Consider the following 7008-nt stretch of genomic DNA (forward strand, 5'->3'; position numbering starts at 1 on the left):
ACCATACGAAAATTTTGTGCGGAGGCTCTAACCGATACGTTTCTTGTGCGTTAATCCACGTTACGTTACGCTACGATATCATACGAGAGTCTTGTGCGGAGGCTCTTATCCAGACAAATTTGCATAGCGCATAAACATAAAAAATTAATTGGTTTATATGTATATGTGCAAAAGGAAATAGACCAATCCATCTCTTTATGCATATGCTTATATGCACCTATGCAAGTTTGTCTAGGTTGACCTTGGACAAAGCAGCGCCAAGTTTTTTACAAGAAAAATTTATTTATTTTATTTTAATTAAATATTTTTATTTTATAATGTTACCTCTTTAATTCTTTGTGATTAAAATAATTCTTTGTAATATTATAATTTTATCAAGGAGAATTAAAACTATTATATTACCACTTGGGTTGATAGAAAAACTCTCAGGAATACAAAGATACATACCACTTGGTTTTTTTTTAGGTATATATTCTCTTTGTAATTGGCGCAGTATTAAAAGATTTCACTTTTTTTTCGAGGTAACAACCACGCGTGTACTTGGCGCCCTTTTTTTACCTTTTTTGAAAAAGGTAATTTTGTACTGATACACACACACATGCGCGCGCGCGCACACACACACACGTTACACAATGCAAACCTCGTTTGAAGTCTAATCTCCATAATGGAACGGCCGCCTCAATTAGGCTGGACTTATTTTCGCTGGGCCGCGATGTTTGAGCGCGCATTTGTAGCCACGCGACACCGACCGCCACGCGCCGCTCGTTACACCCCGTCGCCGATGGGCGATCGTTTCCCCTCAACCCCGCGAAAAATGATTGCCGAGTCCACACGTCGCCGCGCCGAACGGCTGGACGTGTTGCAATAATTGCGACGACGCAGTGAATGAATCACGTCGAGCGAAGAGAGATTTTGCCACCGCGAAATCCCGCGTTCATTTTGCGTCAGCATTCCACGATGCGAGATACGGCCGCGATTTAATCGTAGACCAAACAGGGGGGGGGGGCAGAGTACGCGCCTGTCATATTTTCACGAAAAGTCCAAGTTATTTTCTTACGTAACTGAGTATATATTATTTTGGTGCCGTATAAATAACTTCGTGGATTCTACCCCCTTTTCCTAAAACATAATGCTGCAGGATTTTTTAAAGACAGATATGCGTCACAAGATAATCTATAGCGTGGCGTTACCAGCACTATCCGACGATTACGAATACAGATCTTACAAGATCATGCCTAGAGCTCAGAACGCCCATGCGCACATCAACGCTGGTTTCCTCTTCAAACTCGACGGCGGCGGCAAGGTAAAAAAATCTTTTCGAATTATATTACACATATTACACTATCATTAGTCACTCGTTCAGCATATTCACAATATTTCACGCGAAGGTGCTAGAGAAGCCTAACATCATCTTCGGTGGCGTCAATGAGCATTTCTTGCACGCGAAAAGGACAGAAGAACTGCTGGTGGGTAAATCTATCCTTGACAAGCAAGTGCTGAAGATAGCCTTGGAAACGTTGCATAACGAGTTGCAACCTGATCATGTGCTGCCGGATGGTTCGCCGGAATTTCGCAAGACTCTTGCCGAAGGTTTATTTTACAAATTTGTGTTGAGCATCAAGCCGGAGAATTTGAATTCAAAACTTCGCAGTGGAGGTTCCATGTTAAAACGAGATCTCTCTTCAGGTAGGCATGAAGTGACGGTCAAATTTTTGAGAATATACATTGTTTAAGAATTTCTACGTCCACGAGGATTCAAAAATTCGTTTTGTTTTCTTATAAAAAATAAAACAAATTAAAGATTGAAAAATATATCTTGCGTTCGCTTTTAAAATTGTAAAATGCTTTGACTTAATCGAAAAAAATCTGATCACAGGCACGCAGGACTATGACACGGACAAAAATACATGGCCAGTGAACAAGCCTACGGTAAAGTTGGAGGCGATCCAGCAAACATCGGGCGAGGCTCAGTATTGCAATGATCTACCACCGTATCCTGGAGAAGTATTCTGCGCTTACGTACTTACGAAAGTCGCTAATGGTAAAATAAACAGCATAGATCCGAGCAAGGCACTTGCTATGAAGGGAGTAGTGGCGTTCTTCACCGCTCAAGACATACCTGGCAAGAATTTGTGTATCTCGGCTGCTGATCAGTTGATGATGTTGATAAATGACGAGTTGTTGTTCGCCGAAAAGGAAGTACTCTGTGCCGGTCAGCCGGTCGGCGTGATCATCGCCGAGACGCATAATCTGGCCAATGAAGCCGCAAAGTTAGTGGAAATCAAATACACTGAGACTCTGAAGAGGAAGCCGGTGATAACCGTTGAGGATGCGATCGCCACGAAAGACGAGACCAGATTCATGCATAGCATGAGCGTTCCAGCGAAAAAGAAAGGTAGAGAAAGTGACACTCGAGATAGAAGATATAATTGAAAACTATCGACCATACGATTATTAATCAAAAAGAATAAAAATAACTGAAAATATAACTTGAGGAATTTATATTATCTGCATAATTGGAAAGTCGTATAAATAGCTGCTGCTAATCGTCAGAATTGCGCATGATATACTGAAGTAATCGCATTCCTGTTATTAACATTTGCTGTTATTTTATAGGAAATAATGTTAAACATACGATAAAGGGCGTTTTTCATGCCGGCCCTCAGTATCACTATACCATGGAAACTCAGGCCTGCGTATGCATTCCTGCGGAGGACGGTATGGACGTCTATCCAACATCGCAATGGCCAGATCTCATTCAAATATCGATTGCAAATGTCCTTGGTGTTAAAAATAATAGGTAATTTATTAATCTCTCGCGATTGTCTTAAGAAAGAGTATCATTAATAGTTCTAACTTTACACAAACTGTGCCGAAGTACTTGCACACGTTTTCCTAATACTGAAACTTCATATCATAACAAATTTAATATTAGTCTACCGGATTTTGGTGAACGTTCTGATAAAGTTAATAAAACAGATTATTTGGTGTAAAATTGGAATTAATCAAAGTGGGCATGCTTCTATCTCTTCTAAAAAAAAAAAAATTAATTAAAAGAGATTGCCGGAAATAAAATTTAATTAGCGTAACAATCGCTTGAATTTAATTTTTATCGTAGCATCAATGTCTCTGTGAGGCGAATCGGCGGTGGATACGGTTCAAAAATCTCGCGGAACGCGGCAGTCTCGTGTACCTGCGCGTTGGTGTGTCACAAATTGAATCGCCCAGCGCGATTCATCACGACTATCGAGAGCAATATGCAATCGCAGGGCAAAAGAGTTGCTGCGCGCCAAGAATACGAAGTCGGGGTAGACGACGAGGGAGTTATTCAACATCTCGACTCGAAACATTGGGGCAACTGCGGCCTCAACTTCAACGATCCCCACGCTTTTGTCGTAGTGCATCACATCGGAAGGTATTTATATTTAGAAAATTAAAATAGTTACTTGTGATTGAGTAATTACTTTATCTCAAATAAAATTGAATATTAAAATGCTCTACAACTTGTTGATAGACTTTGTTAATCTTATTAATTTTCCACGTTTGTACGCGTCAACAATTATTGTTGCCAATTATTTACAGTTGTTACATCAACGACAATTGGACCCTCAATGGATACGAAGTGCGAACCGATTTACCGTCAAACACATACTGTCGAGCGCCAGGATCCACGGAAGGAGTGGCCATGACTGAAAATATAATGGAACACATCGCGAAAGTGACGAAAAAAGATCCGCTAAAGGTCAGATTGGCTAATATGAACGACGTGGATAAGGCCGCGTTAGAATCCATGATAAAGGATTTGTCGAAATCGGCCGATTATGAGATGCGGAAGCGGGCCGTTGAGACGTTCAACAATGAGAATCGCTGGAAGAAAAAGGGTATTGCCCTGGTACCTATGAAATATTCACTCGGATATTTCGGTCAGTTCAATGCTATGGTGTCCGTCTGCGCTCGCGATGGTACAGTTTGCGTGACGCACGGTGGCATTGAATGCGGCCAAGGTATAAATACCAAGGTACGTTGTAAATGTGAAGTTTATTTCCTAATTTACCTGATTAAATTCAATAAAATTTTTTAAATTATTTATACGATAATTAATAATGTCATTAAGCACAATTAAATGGATTCGAAAGAGTTATTTATAGACGTTCATAATTTTATTTCTTTGGAGTCACCTATACATTTTGCAAATAATTAATTAGTGTGTGGCTTGTATTTTATTCCTATTTAAATAAAAATAATATTCTCTTTAGGTTGCGCAAGTGGCGGCTTACACTTTCGGTATCGACCTAAGTTTAGTCACCGTCAAACCAACCAATAATATAATAACGCCCAACAATACGGTTACCGGAGGCAGTATTACTAGCGAGGCCAGTGCATATGTAAGAACACTATTTAATCCGCCTCCAATGCTTCGGAAAATAACGCGATTTCATGCATAATAAATTGATTAATAAAAACGATCGTTGCATTGATTTTAGGCCACGATTCAGGCCTGTAAACAAATCCTGAAGAGACTCGAGCCGATAAAAAAAGATATGAAGAATCCAAGCTGGCAGGAACTTGTTTTTACTGCATATCTAAAGGATGTTGATTTATGCGCGCGTCATATGTAAGCATTATTAAGTTGCATTTAACACAATAATAATACATTGTTATTGTGCGCAAATATTATGTCATCGAACTCTTTAACATCTTTCCGAAAAAAGATACCGCTTTTTATTCGAAAAGAATAATTATCATATTTTTTGTAAGAATTAGAAGCTTGCGATAAATTGTGCAGCTTAATGTCCCATCTGTACTTTCTCTGAATGAACTTGAACAATATCGTTATCAAAATTATTTCAATTTGAATTTTTCTGTTCCATTAAATATGATGCATTACACTTACCCCCACCCAGGTACGCGCCCACGCAGGATGATACGCTCAAGCCTTATTCCATTTACGGTGTTACCATTGCCGAAGTTGAAATCGATCTGTTAACCGGCCAGCATATTATCAGGAGGGTCGATTTGATGGAAGACGCCGGGGTAAGCTTGAATCCGGAGGTCGACGTCGGTCAGGTGGAAGGAGCTTTCGTGATGGGAATAGGATACTGGACTTCTGAGGATCTGGTGTACGATCCTAAAACAGGAGTATTAACGAATGACAGAACCTGGGTATGTGTTATCATTACAAACCGCCAGGAGTGAAGGATATTCCCGAGGATTTCCGCATAACTTTGCTTAAAAACTCGGTCAACACATTTGGTGTTCTTCGTTCAAAAGGTGAAATCTAAAACTTTATCCTTTCGCGTTCTCGAATCTCCATTTATAATAAAAACAAAACTTGAATATTTCCTACATGAATATGTAACAAGAGCTGAATATTCCCTATATGTACGCATACGAAAAGCTTTTGGATAATCTCTTTGCAAAAATTTTAAAACACACGTAAGAGGTTTGAAGAGTTTCTTAATCATTAATAAGTAATATTTTAATAAAAATACATCAAATGGAATACAAGAATTTAACTATTACAAAGAATTTGAAATTCATAATTTTATCTCGCAAATTTCTTCTTAAATTAAAATTAAAAATTCTCCCTACCATAAGAGATACTAGATCTGAGAAGATTGAAAAATCGAATGCCTATTAATTCTAAAAATTCTTTTGCAGCAACTGGTGAACCACCGCTTTGCATGAGTTGCGTAATTCCGATCGCGATACGTAATGCATTGAACTCCGCTAGGGCGGAGGCGGGAGGTAAAGATGTGTGGTACCAATTAGGTAAGTCTTAAGAGCATGGATGTAAACGGTACATTTGTATGAGTTGATAATATACATGAAAAATCATTTAATTTTGTGGCTTGCTTTAATTTGTGCATTTTTTTCAATAAATGTGAATCATTTTTCGCCGCAAAATGTAAGATCTCTTCCTCTCCCCCCCCCCTTCTCTCTCTCTCTCTCACTCTCTTTTTCTTCTTTTTTTCAACACAGTCGGTGAACATTTTCTTATAATATATATTGTTATGTAATATATGTACTTATTTATTTTTTATAATTTTGCAGATCCACCGTACACCAATGAACGTATACTTCTAAACGGTTTAACCAGCAAAGATAATATGGTCCTGTGAGAGTGAAAATGAAATTTACAAATTAACTTTGTTTAAAATAATCTTATATTTATTTGTGTTCGGTTTATTTTTTTAATTAGAATAAGTTTACATGAGGTTTTAGGGTATAACGGGACCAAGATAATTTAGTTAGTTATTAGGTTTTAAACATAATTAAGATACAACTTCTGTTTTATAGTAAATATTTTTTATAAATGCACGACATTTATGCACGTTTTTATTTTTTTTCATAAATTTCTCTTTGTTGAAGAGAAATCTGTGAAGCCTCCAAAATCTGACGATGATTTAATAATGGAATGTATTACAACAGATATCACCGATGGTTTGCGTGAAGAAGATCAAGGAGTGAAATTGACGGATGTGCAAATATCGCCGGTGCAGTTTCTTCACGATCGCGAACTCGGTATACGCGGAACCGGTCAACGCTTCGCTAGACAAAGAGTCGTTATCAATACCAATTCTCCTTATAACTGGGACGGCTGCGGAACGAGTGCGTTAGCGAGGAAGAATCACGTGCAGCTCGCCGTGCTGACGTTGTGCCGTATCATATTAGACCTATTGTTGACTATCGCTATTGGGCGTTTAAATTTTGTGAACAGCTCTATGATTGTGAAGCAACATACATTAAGATTCATACAGGTATTGGGAAATACGTCGAATTGGTGGTGATGAACAATTCGATACGTATGTATATGTACCCTGGCCGTCTCAATAATCCTGATCATCTATTGATGCTTCAAAGAACCTTCGAACGTGACTGTGATGATATTGATAATTGGGAGGATAATCATGGATTTAATGTCCCCTACTTCAGTCATGGTTATTTTATGTCTGCGCACTATAAAATTCAACGTTGCAAACGATATTGTTCAGCGTGCAATCGAGT

General features: G+C 38.5%; 1 pseudogene across 1 annotated transcript; it reads left to right on the forward strand.

The window, feature by feature from the left end:
* The first annotated feature begins 1107 nt into the window (after nucleotides 1–1107).
* Nucleotides 1108–6311, forward strand: LOC143906412 (xanthine dehydrogenase/oxidase-like; annotated as a pseudogene). The gene is made up of 11 exons (XR_013259508.1): nucleotides 1108–1303; nucleotides 1389–1686; nucleotides 1877–2395; nucleotides 2617–2800; nucleotides 3119–3415; nucleotides 3583–4018; nucleotides 4257–4385; nucleotides 4485–4615; nucleotides 4905–5271; nucleotides 5662–5772; nucleotides 6055–6311. The product of XR_013259508.1 is annotated as a xanthine dehydrogenase/oxidase-like (transcript).
* The last annotated feature ends 697 nt before the right edge of the window (nucleotides 6312–7008 follow it).

Source organism: Temnothorax americanus, unplaced genomic scaffold (assembly GCF_048541705.1).
Source record: "Temnothorax americanus isolate GAGA-0224 unplaced genomic scaffold, ASM4854170v1 Scaffold70, whole genome shotgun sequence".
NCBI classification, from domain to species: Eukaryota; Metazoa; Arthropoda; class Insecta; order Hymenoptera; family Formicidae; genus Temnothorax; species Temnothorax americanus.